The sequence below is a fragment of the Cheilinus undulatus genome, linkage group 20 (genome assembly GCF_018320785.1).
Source record: "Cheilinus undulatus linkage group 20, ASM1832078v1, whole genome shotgun sequence".
In the NCBI taxonomy this organism is placed as follows: domain Eukaryota; kingdom Metazoa; phylum Chordata; class Actinopteri; order Labriformes; family Labridae; genus Cheilinus; species Cheilinus undulatus.
Window position 1 is genome coordinate 31,873,782 of NC_054884.1, and position 24,931 is coordinate 31,898,712.

Sequence of the window (24,931 nt, forward strand, 5' to 3'; positions counted from 1 at the left end):
GAGTCTAGCTCATAAAAATCTTTTATTTTTGTAAACTTTGGGCCTACACACCTTGTGAGTTGAAAGCACTTGCAGGCAACAGCAATTCCCTTCAAAAAACGTAATAAAACAGCATTTATGATTGAAAATAACTCCAAATACACATAATATCCAGTGCATTTTATTACACACTTAAGGCATGAGTTACTGCCAGCCAAAGGTTACCATATCATGATAATATGTCCCCTGCCTAAAGTCCCTCTCAATGTCAGGCGCATCAACACTGCCACATTCATACAAACAAAATAAAGGCATCCAATTAATGTGCTTTCATCTTTATTTCCATTTTAAAATAAACAGTTAAGAAGAGATCAATTGAAGGATGAATTATGTACAACAATCCATGTAAAAATCTGACTTCCGACGAGGAGGAGGCAGGTCCCTCTGATGATGTTACAGTCAGGGAGGGAGGAGAGCAGAAGAGAAGTTGGCGAATCCACAAAGCTGTCTGGTTACACTGTGGACACGTTGCAGCTTCTACAACTATAGTTTGGCCCTGTTTGACCTTTCTTTTTTCCCTGCAGTCATCTTCGTTTAAAAAAAATTAACCCATAGAAAGTTATGGTTTTCACGAGCTAAAATCAATGAAGAGTATGCACTGTATTTTTTACGTTTGCAGACATGCAGCATAAGTACAAAAACCACTTAGATTGGTAATTTAGAGCAAATATGTCCAAACTATGGCCAAGGGGCCACATTTTTAATTCCAGCGTATTCTAAAAGTATAGTGAAACATGGCTGACATTAGAACATCAGGCTTGTGTGCACTGTTCCTTAGTTTGGACACTGTGAGTGCACTGTACTTTGGCCTCGTCCTTAGTCCACTACCAGAGCTGTCTCAAGCGTGAATCATGTGGATTTGGATATAGTCGGTTGGAGATGTGAGTGCAATTGAGTCAGAGTACTGGGTACTCATCAGTGAGCAGAGTGGTAATGCAAAACCCAAATGCCTCCTGTCTTTCATATACTGTGGTAATACGGGTCCATTTCGTCCTCCAAGCTGCACTGTGCATGTGAAGTAGGAAGAGGTTTACTGTTGATATCCATCCATCCATTTTCTATACCGCTTATCCCGTTGGGGGTTGCAGGGGGGCTGGGGCGTAGCTGTCATAGGGCAAGAGGCGGGGCACACGTTGGACTGGTCATCAGTCCACCACAATGTTGTCAATGTCATAAAAACAATACAAACATCCATACAAGCACAAATGATGATTCCACGGGGTGCCATGGTCGTCTGTTTATTCCTCTTCTTGGAGCTATAGGCAGGTTGGTCACCGTTTTGATTAAAGTGGCAAATTCCAGTGTTAAAAAAAGAAGCCAATAGTAGAGTGCGAAAAAGCTGCAGGTCCTCAAGTATCCACTGGCTGCAAGAGGACCAGAAGTCATATACACACTCCACCGTTTGGGTCAAAATAGTTTCCAAGGGTTTTATTTTTTGGGTTCAAACTGTATCAAGTAGGGATGACTCACACACGCACATGCTATTCTAAGCAGCAATATTTTGTCTGATTTGGTGTGCCATATGTGCTAGACCTCTCTGGGTTTGTCTAACTGGATAAATTTGGTAAGAAATAATAAAAAGTAAGAAAATAATAAACGGTACACAGAGGTAAATCCCTTCTAGCCATGGCTCTTGTTTTATTACCACAGCAAGCCAGATTACACTATCAGCAACTGCTTTTGACAGCTATGGTAACTCTGAAGGGACAAGTGAGTCAAAAGGCAAAAACATTAGCCATTAGCATACACTGTTTGTAATGATACCAGAGCAGATAAGACTAGCAAACTAAAAACAAAACTGGTAACTTGATTTATCCTCATATTAAGTTTTTTTTTGTGGAAGTAGAATCATGCATGTTGCTATAGTGACAGCTTCAACAGACTTGTAGACAGATCTCTCCATGGAGTCAGGTGTAGCTGTTAGCTATTTTCTCTCAGACGTGCATGTTTTGTTCTGTGGAAGAGCTGACAGTAATGGCAGAATAACGTTTGGACCATGTCATTCATACTAGGGGGCTCTGTGTTGATGTTTTTTTTAATATATTTATACAGTTAAAAGCCCTTGGTTAAATTATCATCTCTATCTAGGCCTTACAAGTTCTCCCATCTCTAGTATCAAGGGTGATTTGTTTTTAATAGCTCATCCATTTTGGTTAGGAATACCCCGATGCAGCTGTTTGCCAGGAGGCTTAAGGCTCACCTCAGCTTAACCTCTTTGTTTTCTAGGTTGCCCAAAAGTTAATTTCACGCAGTTTTTTCAATATGGCGACCACCACAAATTAGCTTTAAAAGACCAGGTGTCGTCAGTCAGACCCAGTCCAATACTGTCTACAGTCTGTGATTTAACTGTTAAAGTTAGATTTCTATGAAAGTACATTATAATTTGCCTGGAAATGAACACCAAAAACAACCAAGTTTGCTGATGACACAGATCTCCATTATATCGTCTTTCCTATTTATGCCAAGATGAGCTGCCATCAAATAATCATAGCAGCAGGTAAAAGTTGGTTTTCGCAAATTGTTATCACCATGACTCAAAGCTTTAACAAATGTCCAAAAAGTCCTGACAAAATCTCATCAGGTATTTTTGTGTATATCTTATAACCACTTAATCATTTGTCCTTTAGTCCAGAGAAATTTGCAGGTCCAGGTACACAATCAGTACAATTGTTATGGGTTCAGCTGCAGGAAGGATTAATGGACTCAGAGGAAGCGTGTGCTCAGGGATTTTACTTGAAGGCAGCAGGTATTTTGGCAGCTGTTCTTTGTCTAGTGAAAGTTAGGAGGTGGTTCCAACACCTGCCAAAAAGACAGACAGGTGTCAATCTTTATTTTAATAACTCCTCACTTTCTTTAAGGTGTTAACACTCACTGTATGCCATGCACTTGTGTTACATAATTTGCAGCCAGTATAAGGTTAACATAACCCTTTAGAGCATTGCAGTGCTGCTGTGTAGTTGTGATTTTATGTTTTTACAGGTACTTTAAAATAAGGTCAACAAAACTCTGTTGAATGTAGAGTGGGCAGAGAAATTTAAAACTTTCCATCTTGGTCTCTGTTGATTGCAAATGATGTGTAAATAAATATAGTTTGAAAGTTATAGGGATATTAGGTTGTTTGCAGCAGATGCACACTGCAACACTGAAGCGATTTTTACTGCCACAAGTGCAGCTCAACAAAGCTCCAAAATAAGACACACCCATCATAGCAACTTTTGGGAGAACATAAAAAGGGAGAGAGGGTAATTGTTTAAGATACAGAATATGTATGCTTTAGTGTGTAGAGGGAAAAGAAATCAGGGATGTTACGTATGGTGTTTAAAAGAAACCAGTTTGATAAGACATGCTTGTTAGCTGTCTGTGATTTTAACTAAAAATACTGTTTGCCCTGACATCAAACATAACATTTTTTATTCCTTTTAAATTGATCTTCTAAATGTGTCAAATAAAAAGACAGGACCAATCTTCACTGCTGTACTTTCTGACTTTATGTGAGTGAAATGAAACGTAAGCTCACAGGACAGCGCTAAAATAGAACTGGTAATTTTCTGGTGTTTAGAGTTGCTGCAAACTATAATATATTTTCTGTGGCGAGTCTCTCAGAGTTCAGACTGGTGGTTTGGGTGAAATCCCTCAGAAAAGCTGCATTCAAATGTCCTACCAGTGTAGCTTGGAGCTACATGATTTCTGGCTGTTTGAAAATATATTTATCATATTTTAGCAGTCAAAAGCTTTGGCATTCTAAACCAAAGGAATCAGAAAGATTTTAAAGCTTGCCGTGCCAGCATAAGTAATCACTAGAACTCAATCCTTGTCTTTGTAGTCTTACTGCTGTAAGAGAAGGAGAAGTAAAGTTATTCTACTGGCGCAACAGAGATTCAACAACTCTGGGGAGGAAATTCCGAGTTTGTCATTGGCAGCTAGTAGAGGTGCAAGAGCCCAAGATGTAACAGGTTGTGAGAAAAAGGTGTTTTCAAATTTCTTCTCCAGACTTTTGTCCTGTCCCAGGATGATGCATATGAAAACTAAGCTGATGATGGTGAAGAAATTGTTTTAGTCCTTCAGAAGAGGCCAAGTGTTTAAAATGTGTCATACTAAAGCTGATGAGGCTGCAGAAGATAGACTCAAACTTTAAATGTGCAGCAAATTAGTAAAACTAAAATTTTACATAAAGACTGAACATGTAGGTCTATAAGCATTGTTACTGCTCTGCAGAGCTTGCAATGCAACTGAAAAAGGCCGACTGAAAATCAGTGCATTCCCCAGCAAGCTTCTGTGCTTCAGCCAACAACACGTAGCATCTGCCTGGCCTTGTCCACGTGTTTCTACTTGTACGTCTCTGAGCCCCTGCTGCTCTAAACTTTAACAAAGCCAAACCTCTCTGTCTCCCTCTCTCACTGGCTTCCACCTTTTATTGCCTCAAGGCAAATTTCCTTCTATCTATTTAAGGTTCTAAGGGGCTGTTATTTATACATACATATTAAATCTGTAGTGTCCTTTCCATGTCACTGAAGTGTTTTGTGATAAAGCAGCTTTCATTTGCTGTTAAACTTTTCTGTTTTGCCATTATATTTTTTAATGATCTAAACAATACGTTTCTCTGCAGACATTCAATCTTTGTTTACGTCAGAGCCCATTGTAGACCCACCTGCCTCAGACAAATTACAGGGTATGATGAGGAAGATTGCACACTATCTCAAATAAAATCAGTCACTGTACTGTGTGTTTTTAAATTCTCAGTGGCTATTATCGTGTGCACAACCAAACTATAATACTGTTTATTAAAAAAGTCCTCTAAAACAACGTGCAGAGTTAGTAAATAATAATCACTGTGAAAATGAATTTTTGGGTCTTCAGTACTGTGAGAGCCAGCACAAACTAGAATTGCTCAAATACATAAACGCAAGGACTTTTGGAAATTTATAACAGAAGCATTTTTTAAAATCTTAAAGGGCATACATTTCTGAGGTTTATGAAGATGCTATATGGTCAAAAATTTTAATCTTGGGACAGTTTGATGGGTTAAGGTTAAGCTGACTGGTAAAAACCTAATGCAGGTGGACCCATGTGGATTCTGTCCTTGCCATCGAAAAGGGAACCAGCACTACAGCATTAATGGGTTCCTGGGAGTTTGCTCATCAGGCCTGCATGTTTTTCATGGACAATGATAAAGTCTGTCACCTGAGGAGTCTTTACAGTGTTTGAAATTTTGAATATGTTGGAGATATCTTTAGTCACTAAGAGTAGGTTCATAACCCCGACACAGATTAGTATATATCTGATTGGTCTTCTACCATGATGTCAATTGTGCTTGTGATTTTAATGAGAAAGCAGTACAGCAGGAGGACACTGTGGGGTTTGGATTCATGGACTAGGGATGCACATGATTAGCTAGCTAAGTGGTTAAATCCAGAACCCTTAGTAGTCACCACCAGGACTACTGGTCAGTTCAACTAATACTTAATATATTTTTATGAGTTCATGCCCATAATCCTGGTTGATTGCTTCATCTCATAGCTGCCCACTAGTAACCCCTGTAGCTTTTCTTAGTGACTACTGCCTTGCTGGCACAGTTCTCTAAAACCTGATGTAAACAATGGTGGCCTTATAGCATCGATAGTATCCTGTAGAAACAGCACAGTTTACAGTAGCATTTTTTTAAATCCAGAAAACATGGAATAAGTTGTCAAAAGGCTGTGTCAGGTTATTATTATATATAATCGAGGCAATGATATTTATCACAGGACTGCAGATGTTAACCTGCAAGAAGGACTGAAGGCCAGCGGTTCTGGCATTGCTAACGTTAGCCACAGTTGTTAACCACCTTTACACCGTAACGGTTTACCGGTACAGTGGGAAGTTGTACTGAAAACCTGTCAGGAGAGGGACAAAAACATCTTACAATCTAGAAAAGCTTTCAATGCAGTATCTTGCATTTCTTTAAGAAAGGAATGTGATCCAGTTCCAGCAAAGCTGCAACTATAGCTTCATCTGTGGCAGACATTGTTTACCAGTTTGCAGTACAACTAAACCACATCTGTATCTTCAGCCTCTCCCTCCTTAAATGACAGTGATTGTCAGGTAATTTGTCAGACTGGGCACAAACATTTCAGATTGGAGCTCTGCATGATAAATTTGCCTGATGTCAGACATGGAATCTGGCCTATCCATTGGTTTTGCAAGGTTATAAGATGCATTCTATGGTATACTCTGATTGCTTAAGTTTGGTTCTAAATATAAGGTCTTCTTCCTAAAGTTTATCCGTCTACTTTTTGCTGGGAACAGTCTAAAAAGCCAAACAAATGTCACCAGCTGTAGTAAAAGCTTGAAAATACTACAGATCATTTAATTTAATTTGTTTTAAGTTAACTCCTTTGTAGACTTTCCATATCCATTAGAGAGATCCTTTTTAGAATCAAGGCAAAAAGAGCCTACTATGTCACTGTAAAGATGAGCAAATAACTAGTGTGACTACACCAGCCACCTCAGTGAAAATAAACCTTCTAGCTCCGGCACAGACTCTGCAAGTTCAGTCAAAGCTGAAGCATCAGTTGAAAAAAAGAGAATGAGACTTCAACGTAGTGTTGTGGGTAAATGCTCAATTACAGGGTAAATGCCTGAGCCCACCTCTGACTGTTACTTCAAGTGGAGCCCTAACTGAACTGCAATCATCTCTAAAGGCCCAACTTTTGTCTTTTTAGTTGAAGGGTGGGGTTAGCGTTTACTGGCTGAGCACCACTCTCACCTCTACAGTAGTCATTTACAATAAGGATAGTCATTTTCTGCATGAGCAGGCAGAGGAATATTGAAATTGAAGCTATTGTATGGAGTATACATTACATGAATCATATAAATTCATAGTACTTTAGACTGCTTTTACTTATACTATAGAAATTGATTTTTATAGGCCTAATGTACATACTTGTTTGCCATATATAAGTTCACTTTAAGTTCTTCATTAGCAATGGGCATTCAGCCAATTTTGATGTAACCCCATCCATGGCAATAGCAGGGACTCAAGACAATTGCTCTAGCCATCTAGTAGTTTGGAAATCAAGCAAAAATAGAAGAGAGACCAATAAAGTAAACTAAAGATAATGGTTTAAGGGTAAGTAAAAATGTTGAACATCTTCCAGAAGACTAGGGTTATTGAGAAAAAAAAATCAATGTTGAGTTTTATTCAACCTAGATCATGATGGGGTTCATATTAAGCACTCACTGGAAAAGAAACAAAGACTCTAAATGCCACGGAGGAAAATTATTCTTGACAGACACCATTAAAATGTCAGTTCAGAATGGGGAGATTAGACCAAAAATCAGTGTGTAGTAACTAGGTATGAGCGCAAATTATATTACCTTCAATAAAACTCTCAGGTAGCTAGATTGTCCAGTGGCCATGCTCACCATTTGCAAAGGCTGTGGTCCTGAAGGCATTTCCAACTTATGCACAGTCCATGTTTTTAATAAAGAGAGAAGGTGGGGGGCTTACTGCTCTTGTTAACAACAGATGGTGATATCCTGGTCAAACTAGATTGTGCTGAGGAGCGGGAACACTGTGGTCTGGACACTGAAATGAGGTTTTTGCCAAGTCTGAAAAAAACACAAACAGACCAATCAGCGTTGTCTAGTGAAAATGACACAGTAACTATGGGTGTGGTTTAGATGCAATACAAAACAGTAAACAATGGCTGCCACTGTTGAAGAGATTAGCACTGATATAGCTATAGCGACAGTTTATCAGAACTAGACAACATTTTTTTATTATATAAAATTTATAAGGAAAGCAAAGACCAATGCTTAAAGCTTTTGTTTGGCAGAAAAGATTCTTTTTCTTTTCTCAACCAGCTTCAGCACGAGTTTTATTCACCAACTAGCTACACTGTTGGTAAACGACAGCACCTGTCAAGCTCTTGTTATGTACAGTACTTTACTTGTGTCTTTTTGCTCTGATTGATCCGTGATCGATGTGGTATACGTAAAGTTTGTTAAACCACTCTGCAAGGATTTTTTGAAAGACTCTGCCCTTCCTAAACACTTTGTATAGGCAGTTTCCCAGATGAATGCGAAACATATCCCATGCAATCAATATATGAAACAGTCTCTAATTTCACGTTAAGCCACATTACCATGGACAGAAAACTACTGAACTTTATTCGGCATGTGAGCTGCACAACCAGATGGGAGAGGACCATGGGCTTGCTCTATGCCAGTGTAAGGGAGGCATACAGCTCTTCACAACTCTAAGGACAGATCATACCCTGATTCACCTCACCTCCTGCTATGTGCCTTTGGTGAAAAGGCAGCCTGTGACCATAAAGACTGGAAGAAGAGATTCAGGGGAGGCCTTTGTCACACTACAGGACAGTTTTAAGGTGACAGACTGGTAGACCCTATGGAGATGACATCATCTGACACACTAACCTTATTATTTTATTCTGTATTTAATCTATATTTTTAAATCCCTATTCTATATTTCTAACTGCTCTACTGTGTTTAAGAACAACTGTAAAAACCAAAATAAAGTCCTCTTAGTTGTCTTCTTAAACAGAGCTACCTTTGGAAAGAATCAACCTAAATTAACCCCTTTTTGCCAATCTTTAGACTAAGCTGAAGCAACTCTACTAAAACTCCGGACAGTATCACAGCTGCTAAAACATAAGAAACTCTATTTCACTTCTGTGCAAAATCAGCTGACAGGATTATACCTTTGACGATGGGTAGCAGAAGTGACAGAGGGGAAGCTCTCCAGAATAACAATGCAATTTTAATTTTCTAAATGATGTACATATACATAACCTATGTTTACAGATTATTTAGATGTCCTGACAAACAAATAAAGAAAACTATTTGAATAATTCAAGTATGTTTCAAACTAGATCCCAGCTGTTTAACAAATCCTGCCTCCTGTGAGCTCCACCCATCATGACACATCATACTCTCTTTGGGGCGTGAGAGAAAATGGTGGGGTACCTAAAGCATAAAGCCCAAACCCACTATCATGGTACCATGCCCTTCACTGGCACATCCAGTCACACCTAAATGTGTAACTCCTACCTTTAGATTAAAATGTGAAAGGACTGGTTTTCCCTGAAGTTTTTTAGGAGTTGACGTTGTTCACAACACATTCTGCTTAGACTTTTTCCTTACTTCTGAGTCTGGTTTTCTTCTTGTCTGCATCTGGATTTCTCCATTTTCCCAGCCCCCATCCAAACTCCTCTAGCTCTCCATCCCTCCCTCTTTTTCTCCCTGCCTGCTCTCTTTTCTCCCACCAGCACAGACATCCAGTCAGACAGAGAGAGAGAGGATGGAAAATATGACTGGATCCTTCCCTTACTTCAGATAATGTGCAAGGCTGCTGGCGAGCGTGGCACCACTAAAAACAGGGAGAGACAAAAAGTACACCGGACAGTGAAAAGTAAACTGAACGGCTGCTATTTGTATCTCATGAAGGAAATCCTGAAGAGCAAAGACAGTTCATTTTGGTACCTAGTTTCATGCTAATACTTATACCCTAAAGATTTAAATATTAAACGCACATGTCAGGAATGATGTGTACAGGTTTGAAGCGCTACCACATGCAATACACCAAAATTTGACTCATGTTGATGACCTATATGAAAGCACAACATCAGAGGCCACAAGGCCCCCCACTGTGCATGTGAGTGTCATATTTCCCTGCCACAATAGCACAAAATGTGGGAGAGCCTTTTACAATGAAGCAAGAGAGGAGTCAGGGATGGAATATCTTATTCTGGAGGGGAGACACAAAAAGGAAAGAGTGACACAAGTATCTCTTAATTGAGTACACATGTCAGGCTATATTTTGGATCACTGTCTCCAAAATTGGTCCTGAAACTTTTGAATTTTAAAGATGTATAACCTTTCAAAGATGTGTTTACTTTAATTATAAAGGCATGCTGAATGATGCTTTAGTGTCTACTGTCACAGCTTTCTTGACATTTCTTCTGAATGCACTGTCTGGTTGACCTGCAGTCTCTTCAGGGTGGTTTGACCCTGATTTTTCCAACATCTGGTAAAGTTAGTCAGTGCTTTTACCAGCCTTGACTTCTATCTGTAGTTTTCTCTTGTGCTCTTTTAAATTATATTAAAAGCATATCAGTATGTAGGAAAAGGGTGACTAAGGTTCAGCCACTGTGTGAAGATTTTTCTGCTTTTCTTATACACGCAACATATAAAGCTAACTATGCTTTGCAAATCTCTTAGTCATGTTTAGTGCTTCTATTACCCTACTGTATCACCAGTGGTGAACTTTAAACATAAAAATAGAGTCTAAGAACAATTATTTGAGGCTAACATCTGACTGAGTCGCAAAGAAAGTTTGCGAGGTATGACTGGGGGGAAATGAGCTCAGAGACCCCGTCTGGAAATGTCGTTATTCCTGCAGCCTGCTGCCCCTCCGCAAGCCCTCATAAATACTGCGGGCTGTAGAGATGTTCACATGTGAGGGGGGACGGAGGAAAAGTAGGAGGCATGGCTGAGTGAAGGAGAGAAAATGGCAAAGAAGGAGAGAAAAACAAAGGAGAGAAAGACGAGTAGAAGTCGGTTCTCACGTGGATAAAAAGTTAGATTTCTGGTATCAGAAAGAGAGCTACATTATTGCTAGAAAACCGACAAAGAAAAAAGGCAGTGGAGGCAGCAGGTAACCTCTAACTAAAGGGGAGTTGAAATGGAAATAGGGAAGCAAGTAACTATGTAGGGAAAAAATTCCCATCTGTGTGATGACTCATACTCTCCCTTCAGCCACAGAAACAAAAAATTAACTACATCCTACTTCAGCACAGCTCAGGCAAAGCCATTCAGTCACATTTTTTAGAAAAGGGCTGCCCTATTACCTCAAAATATTTGTATACATTCTTCATCTTTACATTCTTAAACTACTACTTTGATAAAGGTATTTGTCATTGTTTTGAGGAGACTTATTTCTAATTCAGGAGTGTTTGAATAAATACATTTTAAAATTTTCAATTACCTATCTGTCAAGTGTAGACAGTGAAGTTAAAGCTATAATTTTCCCACAACTGGGGAGGACAGATTTTTCCTCTCCAATACTTCTCCTGATACAGGGGAATCCAAGTCACATGTATTAGATGAACTGGCTGCAAATGCTGTTAGTTTTCTGGATATTAAGTTTTTTGGATGACAGCAGACAAGAACAGAGAAAGGAAACTTACCTCAGCAATGTAATGAATCTGTGAATGTCATAAGCAAATCTCCTTTTAATGGACAGCGTTTATCTCCTACAATCAAGAAAAATGGAGTGAAAAATCATGTATTGATCACACTTATTTGCAAGAGCTTTTTGTTTTTTGTGTATGATAGCACATGGGAAAAGGTTAGAGTTAGTAATTTCTATGAAGACTCTATCTCATGGCATTCAAATCCATGCACTTTAACAGCTCCAATTCAAGAAATTTTCCTTATTGTAAAACTCTTACTCTTTCAAACTCATGTCATCCTGACTGATTGTACATCTAAATAGCTGGCTACATAGTTTATTTTCAATGAGGGCTTTTATGGAAATCTTTATAATCAGTTCTATAAACTTGATTTCAAGAGTTTTGTTATCATAAGTTGATTCTATTTGTTGTAACAGTTGAGACATAAAAATAACAGACATTCTGAATATTTTTTCACATTACTGCAACTTATTTTTTAAAGTCAGGATCCCCATTTGCTGTATCCCACTTAACACATCATGTGTTTTGTGGTCCGCTTTAAATAGGCATACTTTAAAAATATAATAAAGATTTACAACCCACTCAAACCTTCATGTTAGCTGGATTTAACTCTCAGTTGTTGGTTTTATGTTATTCACTAGTTTGCTGATAGATAAAACCTCTGAAAGGAAATAAAAGACAGTTCAGCTCTATTACAGAGCAACCACAAGGATTATTGACGTTTTACCAGAGGTGGTTACTTTAACATTTAGCACTATGATAGCCTAGCAAAGTGGGAAAGCTATAAGTGGGTTTAAGAAGCTAACGTTAGCCCAGCTCTGAGCTCTGTGAAATATGCTCTCCAACAACTCCAGAAGCGTCTCACTTAAGAGCTGTTTATGTCACCTGTGCTAAATGAGATGTTGCAGTGCGGCTTTAATTTGTTTACTAACCAACAATATCCCTGTTCTCCGACCTTCTGGGAAGCTTTCAGGTAAGTTTTTCAGGTTACTTTTTGAAGTACGATGCGAGCGGATAGCTAACTCGTGAAGAAGTCGGGTTAACTTGAGCGTCACAGGAGCTAGCTGACTTGACCGTTGAGCACGTCAACGGTCAGCTACGCTAACACAACCGTTACTTGCTAGCAAGCACGAAAAAAACAAATTGACGACGAACTGTACAACTTTACACAAGTTGTAAAGCTGGTTCTGTGGCCGTGTTAGGTGGTACGCTATTGTAAGCTTCAGTTGCTTGTTGTCTTTTTGTTTAACTAATATTAGGTTTCAAACTAACAGAACATGAGTTGTAAAGTAACTGTTAACAGTAACTTCATTTACTCAAATAGTAAACGCTACCATGTACATTGGCTTGGGTTACTTCATTTGTGTTATGTCATATTCTTTTACGCTACAATTCAGTTTCTTTTCTTCTCTAGGAAAAATATTGATGTTTTGTATTTGACCATTTACATGCTGAAGTTACCTTTCTTTACCTTTCTTCTTCTATTTTATGTAGGAAGCAAAACGTGCATGCAATTTCTTAATGTGCATTACTCTGAGCTCGTTTATCTTTTATTAAATATATCAACTGTAACAATAAAGTGATAATACAGTCCACAGTGATCTTCTGATAGGGCTCAGTATCTCCCAAAGTATACATAACATTAGAGTCAATGTTGAAACAGCTGTCCCTCATTTTTTAAATGAATTTTTAGTAAAACCTTTTAGTGACAACCCACCAGAAAATATGACTAAATAATGAAATTAGTTTAAACTGTGTGCTTTAAAGTTAGAATAAGATATTTTTCCTGCCCTTGCTATATAAAATCAGTGTGATATCTTTATCTTTAATACAAAGGTAAATGCCCCCTTTCCACACATTCAGTGTTTTCATATTAACGTACCTTTGTGTTGTGTTGTGACATACAGCTTTACCTTTCCTTATTGCAGCACATAATTTTTCAAGAGACCAGCCAGTGAAGCAGCACTGATCATCTGTGCACCATATGCAGTGCTATCAAAAGTAAGTGTAAAAGTGTGGAGGAAGAAATATGCTTTATGCCTCAGTAAAAGCTCTACAACTTTTACATATATTTTAACACGTTTTGGATTCGTAAAAATATGAAAACATGATTGGAATATCTCATCTATTGAGTTTTTTTAGGGTCTGTTATTATTTCAAATCAATAAGTGGAACAAGTGTCACATAATTTTACAAGACTGTGAATCAGTGTTTCCTTCAAGCCTCTCTTAACATTCTGCCAATGTTGTTTTCTTACAGCCCAAGGGTCCTCATTACATCAGTGCATGGCAGTGAGTGTTGAAAAAAGGCCTCCTAAGCTGGACTTGTGGGACTCCCTCAAGCACTCCACAGGAAACCACGTGATTGGTAGCTGAGGTAAAGAACTGTTTGTTTGTTTTTTGTTTCCTTTGCTTATCATGTTATTATTTTGAAAATTACAGAATGTTGCCATCTTTATCCTCAACTTTTTTAGGTGAGCTAATCCCCAAATTATCCATGAAATGAATAAATCTAGGCCATTATTAAGCCAGCTGAATGCTAAAAAAAAACAAGTCTTTTAGATTTTCCAGGGGGTGGAAATATGTTGAAGCACCCCTCAAAAAGAAGACAACTGTTGCCCTTTTTCATTCTCAGTAGTTGTTCATCCCTGGTGATGCTTTCAGGAAAGAGGAAACTCACTAGTCCATGTCACTTCTGAGCATGTGCAGTAGATCCATCAGTGCTCCATTAGATCAAGCCTGCTGTCCAGTCCTAAGCTTGCTGAGTGCTTCAGAACTGTTGAGGAGAAAAAAGTGACCTCAATACAAAAGAATGCAGTGCGGTCTGTTCTCCCTCCCCTAACATCCAGCATGCGCTAAAATGACTTCTCTTAACCCACTGTTTAGCAGAGGGAGTGTATAGAACTTGAGCCATTTAAACGGCCACAGCCGCCGTCTTCTCCTCCTTACTCTTCTTCCACCGTTATTTTCACCTCCTCTGTTCATGTGGAGGATGCGAGTAAAGTTGCCACGTTAGATGCTTTCTCTGTAACTGTTCTCACTATGCAAAGAGATGTTTAAGAAAATAAACAAAGTTTTGCTGGCAGACATCTTGGTCCTCAGCATGCATATAAAAGCTACAACAGTTTTGTGAGTAAAGTTCACAAAGATCTGTATCAAGGACTATGCCTTTGGGTCTGCTGCTTGGTTAGAGTGTAGTTTTGTTGAGTTTTCAGGAAATACATGGTGGCTCTTCCATGTTTTTTCAATCAAGCAAACATCGTTTTATTTATCCTCTTTACAGCAGTTTTCACTTATTTTCCTGTGTCTTTCCTTTCATCTTAGATGATTGTAATCCTTTTTCTCTTCTGTGGGTATTTAAGATAAAGACATGTCTATAAATTCGAAAGATGAATCAAACTTAGTTGTTGTAATGGAGTTCTTTTGTTTCGGTGAATGTGTTGTCCAAAATTAAACTTTTCCTGCCTGTCATTGTGGCGTTAGTGTCTGACTAGAAGGCCTCAGGAGGAGAGATTTCATGCATGATGAGGTGTCCTGGTGCCAGCCACATGTTCACAAACCAACAACGCTGCTACTGGAGCAGGAGGAGTTAAGATTTATTCCTGCCTCCTGTGTCACCCTGAAAATGCAGGACTAACAGCTTTCAGATGTGAAAGGAAGTATGGAGGTTGATGATGGTAGTGGGGCTAATGTGTTTGTTTTGATGGTGTTGTGCCAAGTAAACAAACAAGCATCATATAGGTGTTTTAATTTGAAGTCAATTACAGCGAAGCACTAGAAGAAGTTGTAGGTGCCTTCATTTATCATGTTGAGGGATGTTTACTGTGGCTGTGGTGTGTATGTCATTATGAGCTAGGGGTGTAAGTAGGTACCCATGACAGTCTTTTTAGGGTTATATTTTCTTATAAAAGATTAAAATCTATTTTCTGTTGTAAGACGTAATGCTGGTATCTTAATGGAATACCACGTGCCACATTTTCTTCAACTGACCATACAGTGATTGCACTATGTACATTGTTTGCTGCAATATTTCAAAAATAAGTGAAATTATCAACTCTTGTTCATTCATGTTTGATGCACATATCCACATGTAAGTTGATGATGACAGTTTTTTGAATAGCCAATGTGGCACCTGCCTAAGTAATCCTTAAACCACTCCGTATAGTTGATTTACTCTTTATAGTTGATTTAAAAACTTTGTTCAAACATCAAAAATGGACCCCCAATGAAATTAAATTTTGTGTGCTTTTTAATACATCATTGTCATAAGAGCTGCATGTACCACACACTCAGCATGTCCACTATGATATCAGTTTTAATTTTGGAATTGCTATAAAAACCGTGGATCAATTAACATCATTGCAGTTTTCATATTATGTAAAGGAGCCCCCAAAAGTATTGGTTTTGAAAAATCTGATGATAGTGCTAGCACAATGATGCTAAATAGGGAGACAAGATATTATAGGCATGATATCCATGTTGGCAGATATTTGCCGAAAAGGTTAAATGTCAGAATCAGTGGGCATGAAAGGTCCGCTGATATTTCCAATATATATCCTGGTTGTGCATATTGGCAGTATAAAGAATTTATTGGTCTTAAATATCAGCCACCATCAGGTGCAGGTGGTTACCCAGGGTGCCACACATTAAAGGAGGCCCGCGCCCAGCCCAGAACATTCTGAATGAAGCCCCAAACCCAAAACAACCAGACTCTATAAAAAGTAGTCACCCCTTTTGAATGTTTTACCTTTCTTTTGATTTTATAAACCAATTACTGTCAAGATTATTTAGCTTTTTCAACAAAAATGATTTTAAAAACTCTTTAACCCTTTACCTACTGAGCCAGCACCGGCGCTGTGTTTTATATGTCCGGAGTATTATTAACATAACTCTGTCAAAGTTTGTCCAATCAGAAAAATTCCAACAGCATTGGAAAGCTGAGAATTGTGGGCATGCGCACACATATGGTTCATTACATGGTTCATTACATGCAACCATATGACGTGGGCATTCATAGCAAAACACCATAGCAAAACACCAGAAGTATCGTGAGACCGCTACACGGATTCTCAACACTGTAACTCCTCGAAAGTTTGCTCAATCTATAAAATTCCAACGTTGACAGAGAGCTGAGAATCTGTGCTTTCTGGCAATATATGATGTGTGGTATATATAGTACAGTAATGTCGAACAGCACCATGAAAACAGCAGGTTTAGCAGAAGACAAGTGAGAGAGGAGAGTGAAGGAAGAGAGTAAAAAGAGAGCAAGCGAGAGTGGTGTTTTGTTTTCAAAAAATAGCATTAGTGGCATTTGTGCATGTCTGTCATGTGCCATTTTTCCACCTTTATTTGCACTAATTGTCGCCTATTTATATAGTTATCTTTTGCGCCGTGTTTTGCACACCCAGAGTCCGAGACTCAAAAAATGACTGGTGATTGTTCTAAACATGTATAGGTTCACATTTCAAATGTCAAATCAAAACTTCATGAGCAATAACAAAATTTCTTTTCATAAAAGCCATGAAAAATAAATCTGTTTTTGTGTTTTTCGTCTTTTAAACGGCTGACAATTCCATATAATGTGCAATAATTATTAACCAGATGTTGAAAAGTCAAGTTCAAGTACTCCTGGGACAAGGGACTAAAGTTCTCAGACTTAGGGCATTTCTTGACTATTTTACAGCCATAATAACAAAATATGTCCAAATCACCATTTTTAGGCTCAGTAGGTAAAGAGTTAATGTCAAAGTGAAAACAGATTTCTTCAAAGTAATGTCGATTTAAACAAAGATATTTAAGTGATTGCAGAAGTATTCACCCCCCCTAAAGTGACTGACCTTATTCAACAGAGGTCCAACCAGTTGGTGCTTGTAGTCTTACAAATACAGAAATGGGGATCACCTCAGTGTTGTAAATGTGTCTCTAACAATTGTAGTATAGAGACACCTATGTCTGGAAGGTCAAGTCACTGGTTAATCAGTATTCCTGGCTACCATTACACCATGATGACAAGACAAGACAGACGAGACGCTTTGTTTGGCAGACACCAAACATTGAAAATCACCACAAACACACCATCCCCATTGTGAAGCACGGTGGAGGCAGCATCATGCTGTGGGGATCTTTCTTGGCAGCCGGCCCTGAAAGGCTTGTAAAGGTAGAGGGTGAAATGATTCTGCAAAATAAAGGAAAATCCTCGACTTGGGAGAAGATTTATTATCCAGCAAGACATACAGTGAAAGCTACACAGAAATGTTTTAAAGACAACAAGGTGAATGTTCTGGAGTCGCCGAGTCAAAGCCCAGACCTCATTCCAATAGAGAATTTGTGGTTGGACTTGAAAAGGGCTGTTCACACCCGATCTCTGTGCAAACTGACAGAGCTTGAGCAGTTTTACGAAGAAGAATGGAGTAAAATTGCAGTGTCTAGATGTGCAAGCCTGACTAAGAGTTTTTTGTCAAAAAGCGAAATTATATTGACCATGACTGATTTCTGAAATCAATAAAAGGGTAAAACATTGAATGGGGTCTTTGTTTTTTATAGGCAGTGTATATCCTATTTGGATTGGCTTAAATAAGTTTTGAAATAGCTTCCTGGATATTTGTGAAAATCCAATATTGTGAATCCCTAAGGCTAAGCAGACAGTATTTATTGAACAGCATTCTTTAAGGGTTAGCATGCTAATTTTTGATACGTAACAAACTTGTTAAATGTACTTTAACTTGTAAAGAGCATTTCTAGTCGTCTGACTTCCCAAAGCATTTTTACAGGTCGCACTTACCCTTTCACACCCATTTACTCTGCATTTACACACCAATGGGGAAAAATTCTATGTAGACTTGTACTGTATATGTAACATTAAGTACAAAGCACATCGGATGCTGATGGGAAATTTTATTGATTTTGCAGATGGTCAGAAAAAAAACTGATGATGCCACTGGAGGAATGGATCCCTTAAAAACCAACTGTTTGCCAAGTTTTTATGAAATTCCTTTCAAAAGTTGTCAGGGTACTGCCACTTATAACTTATGGGTCACTGAAAATCAGACCTCATGGTGGCTCTAGAGCAAACTTTGGAAGATCAATGTCAGTATGGTGTTTCCCATTAGACCTTGAATGCCTCCAAATTATGATTGTATTCATTTTAAAAGTAGAAAGCATTTAGATTTAGATACTGTGTGAAATATGGCACCTGATAGACAACCAAGTTTTTTTGTTTTATGTTTAAATTTTCAGGGTGAAGTCTAAAGTGTGTTTAAGTGTTGACTTGTTACTTATGTTGAGTCTTCAAGAGAAATTCTTCTAAGTGAAGATAGAAGCACGTTCCATGTCAAACCTAGCAGACTGTTAATGTGAAAAACATAAAGATACGACACTTGCCTTTAACTATCTGTTGTAAATATAACAGTTTAATCCCAATTTGACAGCTTCTCAAAGCCTTCTCCTCATCATTCACTGTTAGTGACAGTAAAGGCTTGGGCCATGCCCACTACAGCTCTGCACTGTCATTAAACTCAAGAACTGTAATTTTTGCTTCTTTTTTTTTTTACCTGCATATGAAGTTATGGTTGTAGGACACCTGGATAGTACTGGCATCAAGCGAGCCTTGAACAAAGATTTTCTCATTTTTTACACTAGTGGCAAGTGGAATTTAACAGGGGCTGCAATGCCCTCCTAAATTCTGTCTTTAACTGCATCTGTAAAAATGTCATATAAAAGCAAGACAGTGATATTTTTCCATTCTTCTTCCTGATATGGTGTCAGTCTGGTTATTACTATTTGTTTTTTACTTCAGAGTAGACATCTTCAGTCAACAATGGTTGCTGGGATCGATTTAGTGTAACTAAGCTTCTTTTATCTTGTGTTGAGAAAGAACTAAAGCTTCCTTATTGTTTTATCCTAACCTTGGATTGACATCCAGCACCACAGCAACTTAAAATAAGCTGCTGTAAAGCCCTTTATCTTCTGATGTGTGGGTCATAAATGAGTTGAGAGGGCAGTGAGAGAGTACCACAGTGACTGAGTCCCAGGCTTTTAGCACTGGACTGAGCTCAATAAACCCTCATCCCAAAATAAAAGCTAAATTAGAGGGTTAAAGAGCGGAGAAAAAAGAAGGCCACTGGGCTTGGTTCTTGGACCCACGCACTCTGCCGCTGTGGAGTTTTCTTTCCTGTCTCCTATTATTCCTGGTCTTCTGCCTGGATGAGTCAAGAGAGGGAGAGGGCTGTAGAGAAAGCTGAAGAGAGAGAAAGAAGACAGGGGGTAACAGGTAGACAGACAAAGAAACGAGAGAAAAATTCAGAAGATTAAGAAGAGGAGGAGGTGGAGGAAAAGGGACTGACTGGCTGCACCACTTTCCCTGTGGTTTGATCTGGCTGGTGTTTAATCAAGGAACTGAATGACAGAGTAAATGTTGAGAACTGGGAAGGTGTTCAAGTGTAGGCATTTTCTTAGACGCCTAGTCCACAGTAACATTTAAAGTCTTAATATAAGATCTCAGCTCCAAGGCAGCAAACGCTCATCTAGAAGAGAATTTATAGTGTGTTTGACAGCACTTTTAAAACATACACTATACACGGTCTAGTGTGTGACTTAGATACTAAAGCTAACTGGACTGACAATCAGTTCATCTTTCTTTGTGTAGCTCAAATTCATAACAATAGTTATTTCAAGAAACTTCAGAGATTGCAGCTCTGGACTACTTTTGCCGGGCATATTATCAAGTTTTGGTATCATTTACAATTTTAGCTTCCAACTAGAATGGCCGTCTGAAGCGGCAGACTCACGCCTAAGCAGCGCCACCGAGGAACTCACACTCCCATTGATTACTATGGTGTTCAAAATTCAAAGCCCGAGAAAAACCAAATGTGTGCGCGGATCATCACCAAAATCTAATCGATTCCTCCCTGTCACTATCCCAATATTCCAATAAAAATACAAACTGATTCGGAAAATGTGAGAGATCCCCCACATGGCAACAAAAGATTAGAGGTTTAACAGTATTGATCTCATTGTGTGTGATGTGTAATGAGATGACCAACACAGCACACCACACCATAATAGATTCATAATCTGACAACCAATGTCTCCACCCTCAAACTCCAAATCTTGCACGGCGAGGTGCAATGTAAGAGTAAACAAGCTAATTGTGACTGTTAGTTACCCGCTAAATCCAATGCAGGAAAAAAATTGATTGAGCTCCTTCTCTTGTTAATTTAGTTGTGGTATATTTTACAGTAGAAATGGATGGATAACACAGGGCGCGGATGGCCTAGTTGTTCAAGGCCCCTCACATGTACGAGGGCAGCCTGGGTTCAAATCCGGCCTGTGGTCCTTTCCCACATGTCTCACCACTCTTTAGCCCCTGTTTCTGACTCTGTCCACTGTCCTCCTCTATCAATAAAGGCACAAAAAGTCCAAAAACAATTCATGTACTCCCCACATCACCAAAGGTCATTGTTGGTGTCCATAATAATTGGGATCTTTATCCATTGTTACCTCAGGGGGAAATTTTACCGTTGTGTTCCATTATGGACTAAATTAGTTGTAGCACAGGTAGAGGTTTCCTATCAAAACTTTTCCAACTTTTCTCTGTTTTGCTTCTCTTCATTTCCCTCCCTCTAATTCCTTTTCCAGTCACATCCTAGTAAGAAGTGTTTTATGGCTGAGCCATCAATGTGTCCAGGAGTGACAAAACCAGATGGTTTTGGATGCTGCTGCAGGAACCTGAGAGAACATTGTCTCTGAAAAAGCCAACTATGTGATCGATACTTGACTAAAACAAGATTTTCACTGGAAACCTTCCTCTGAGAGGACTAATGTTCAGCATTCAGAACATTTTGTGGGAAGATTTTTAAACAGTAAACATTCATTGTAAATACCTAATTACTTTCAGAAGGCTTCATGAAAATCCAGCTTGTTTTGAGTGAGGAAAAGGACACTTTTACACCTGATTTTATTAGAGTAAGTTGAGATTCATATGCAGAGGCCCTCACTGTGGCAGGTCCGTGTTTCAAAGTGGCTTTTTGGCTTGCTTATTATTTACTAACTAAGAAGATCAAGGGCTTTATATTTTTGGTGTTTCAGCATCCCTGGGTGTTTTACAATAGCTGTGGGATCCTCTTGTTTAATTTGGAAACTATTTTAGGGCCCTTGCAAAATATGAAACAGGAGCCTCAATTAGAAACTAAATCAGGCATCACTGTAGTTTTTACAGTAATGGAAAGTTATGGTAATGTGCAAAATTCTTACACTGTAATTTTGATGCTCTGTAGCAAATCATTGTTGTCATCCTCTTTTTAAAAAGCAAATCTGATTCTTTAAGAGACTTGAGGATCTGTGGTAATCTGGCAGTGTTCCAAACCCTTTTCTTTTGTTTTAAATGCCTACTGTTTGAACCCAAAGCTTGTGTTATTTATGCAGGTCACTGGAACTTATGTAATTATTAATCAGAAGTTACATTTATCACATCAATTTTCCCAAGAGAAATAACACATTTCTTGCAGGGCCATTATACTCTCAAACTTGCTGAACCTGTGAAAAACTGGTTAACAAACTCTTCCATATTTACATATCTAGTTTTCAAAGTGCAGAAATCTGAGCATCAGTCGTTTGTGGGCTCATCTGATCAATGTCAACCCAGTTTCAAGTCTAACTCTGTTTTAGCCCTGATTTGGTCTCTACCTGTCCTTCTGGTATTCTTCTGAAGAATTGTAACCTGACACGCCAGATGGATTTGTTGAACTCATCCATCTGGTAAACCTCCCATATACAACGTTTGGGAAAGGGCAGAGCCTTTGAAAAAAATCGGAGGGTAATTGGATGAACAACCTGTATGTCACATCTTTATGGGCCAATCAGACAAACAAAACACATGATGTCATAGCCTTACCGAGGTGCGCTGCTACTGAAGAGTAAACTCCATAGAGAACTGCATAACGTGAACCATGACGACTGCAGACATGTCAGTACTTGTCGTTTTTTGAAAAGAAAACAACTCAGTGCTGTCCTTTGTTCTTCTTTTAAGGAAGAAATGTTGTCAGGTTCTGATAAAACTGACGCTTTAGCAGCGTGTACGCAAATCTCTTCCGCCATGATTGCACTTGCCTCTTGTCGCTGCTTGCTCACGTCACGACTCTGCTGCGCCCGAAAGTACTGCCCCTTGACGCTGGTTGGTCCTGTCACTTTCTAACCGGGCCCAAACGGTTCAGATGGGAGTTCTGCAAGGTTAGAAGAATTGCCCATCTGTTGCCCATCATAGCTTATGGCAGTGCTTTGCAGTGGATGGAACTGAACCTGAACATTGTCATAGAAAATCCCCAACTGAAAAAAGTGAATTATTTCTGAAGGTGACACAGTATAGCCCTTTTCATGAAATCTGACCTAAAGTCAGGTTAAATGTAGTGTGCAGCCAGCTTTAGGTCTTCTGAGGCTGTGCAATGCAAGATGCATGTGGATCTTTGCAGCCGACAGCAGACCAGCTTCCATGCTTAACTCTCCTGGTGGACACTGCTCTAGTGATCTCCTGTGCTTACATGAAAAACAGTGGTCAACCTTTGCAAAAATTGAGCTTAAGCTGTGGGTGCTGTTACCGTGTTAGGAGCAGGTACAACAATTCTCAGTGTGCAGATTAGGGCTGAATGATTTGCAACAATAATCTACTTGCGATTTTTTTCACCCATTGCGATTTAATATGCAGTTATTTCTAGGTTCCTCATCTTATGGGTTGTTTAACAAACACAAGCAATAATTAATTCTATATTATAACCTGCACTATATTAGATTTAAAAAAATTTGAATTAAAAAACCTTCTTGCGATTTTTGGTATAATTGCAAATTCAATTGCCACATTGAAGGGGATTTTTATATTATTCTCATTTTGATTCGTAAAAAATATACATAAACAAGAAAAGAACAACTTTTGTAAAAACTTTAAAAAGACTCATGAATGTTTGCATGTGTAGAACATAAAATATCTGTTACTGCAAAACAAAATCGCATCAAACTGGTATTTTTACAAATTTCAGGTTAAAGAAATATACACTATCTGCAATTTGAAAATTGCAGCAGGCCATATTGTGATTTATTCTAATTTGCGATTAATTGCCAGGCCCTAGTGCAACTTCTGAATTGACCTTCAAATTTGTTTTTTCAGACAGAGGAAGACAAAGGACTGGATTGGCTTATTTCTTTTTGACTTTACATCACAGCAAATTTCATTGATTGGTCTCTGGAATACTGACCTGACAATACAAGAGAAACCCTTCTCCTTGAAATTTTCTCTTATTAATTAAGGAAATGATTTACTGATGGAGTTAAACAACATATTGAACTGTGTTGCAAACAGTTCTAAATTGACACTTATAATAGTTTTTCATGTAAAGGAACAGAAGTCTGTCTGACTGTAAACTGTCTGACCTTCAGTCGTGCCAGACTAATGTTTACAGTTGTTATTGTTTGAGCCAAAATGGCAAATTGTTGCCAGTGGGCTTCAGCTGGTTATTCAGCACATTATGCTCACCTAAAATCAGACTCCCTAGTGACAGGGCTCTATAAAGCAGCCTGCTTCCCCTCAGCTAATGGGTAGCATACGGTAGGTAGAGCGGTAGAGCAACCAAGAACAGAGTTGGAGGTTATAAACAGCCTTATAACAGAGAAGACGTAATGTTTTCAGTCCAGCCTTGTACTGTATGTGTAAACCTTAACCCCCTGCCTGTATGAGACCTCTGTCTTTTCCATATGTGCCAAGTGCTGGCCATTAAGCTTTATGAGATGCTGACGTTAATGCATCCTCATGACCAGGTAAATGTGTGGCTACTTGTTCAGAATATAATACAGTTTCTGCCTGCAGCTCAGTGGATCAGAAGTTTTCAGACTACATGTGAACTCTAAACGCCTTCTGTTGGTGACTAGGAGAAACACAATTTAAATGACGCTGGCAGTTCCCCACGCTGGGGGGATGGGTGCAGTGATTCAGCTGGATAGCATCTTAAAGGCCAGATGCGCACTGCAAGATTTTAACCAGATTCAGCCCAGTAACTGCACAATTTAGGCTAAGAGTCCACGTCACAGCTTAGACTCAGCACCCTGGTTTAAAGATTGACTTTACCAGCAAGATTTAAGGCAGTTCCCTTAAAGTAATGTGTGAGTGGCTTGCATATAGTCTCATCTAAATTATGATGGAAATGTTGCAATGCAAGCAAAAGAAAAATCTGGATATATGCAAGTAACACAACATGGTCGTGTCTTGTTGCACACTCTCAGTGTTTTAGCAAGGACACAGGCGCTGTCTTCAGAGGAAATACCATTGAAGAAACACAGAAAAGACGAGAACAGATCCTCATAGCCAAACTTTAGGGAAACAGCAGCTTCTGAGGTCTCCACGTCACATATTGAACTTCAATCACTGGGAGAGAGTGAGTTGGGAGTGGGCGGGAGGTAATAGATGCTTTTGCTCTGATTGGCTCCAGTCAGGTGCCCATATTTAGACGAGTGTCATGTCCCTCCTTTGTCTGTGTTCAGCTGTGCTTTGGAATGAAGGCAAGATGTCTGGATGCTCTCTCTGTCTCTCTCTCACTTTTTCTCCTTCTCCCCATAACATCATGGAAACTCACAGAGAGCACGTTCATTGGCTCATAAGCACACCTTTCTTTGTCATTTATTTGTTAGACAGATTTACATGCAGGGGAGAGTGAG

The 24,931-nt window shown here is 38.9% G+C and overlaps 2 long non-coding RNA genes across 5 annotated transcripts in view; one reads left to right on the forward strand and one right to left on the reverse strand.

Annotated features, from left to right (window-relative positions):
• Positions 1 to 1,466: 1,466 nt before the first annotated feature.
• On the reverse strand, positions 1,467 to 12,318 carry LOC121528915. 3 transcript variants are annotated; one of them, XR_005993514.1, is made up of 4 exons: positions 12,170 to 12,318; positions 11,232 to 11,297; positions 7,444 to 7,629; positions 1,467 to 2,838 (listed from the first exon to the last, which is right to left on the reverse strand). It is a non-coding gene; the product is annotated as an uncharacterized LOC121528915 (long non-coding RNA). The 3 variants fall into 3 exon arrangements; XR_005993513.1 differs by having other exon boundaries at positions 7,396 to 7,629; XR_005993515.1 differs by lacking the exon at positions 1,467 to 2,838 and having other exon boundaries at positions 7,295 to 7,629; positions 12,170 to 12,316.
• LOC121528914 overlaps positions 12,060 to 24,931 on the forward strand; it is a 35,870-nt gene continuing 22,998 nt past the window's right edge. For both annotated transcript variants that reach the window (XR_005993512.1, XR_005993511.1), the window contains exons 1-3: positions 12,060 to 12,210; positions 13,166 to 13,238; positions 13,497 to 13,613. This is a non-coding gene — a long non-coding RNA (uncharacterized LOC121528914). The remainder of the gene's footprint in view (positions 12,211 to 13,165; positions 13,239 to 13,496; positions 13,614 to 24,931) is intronic.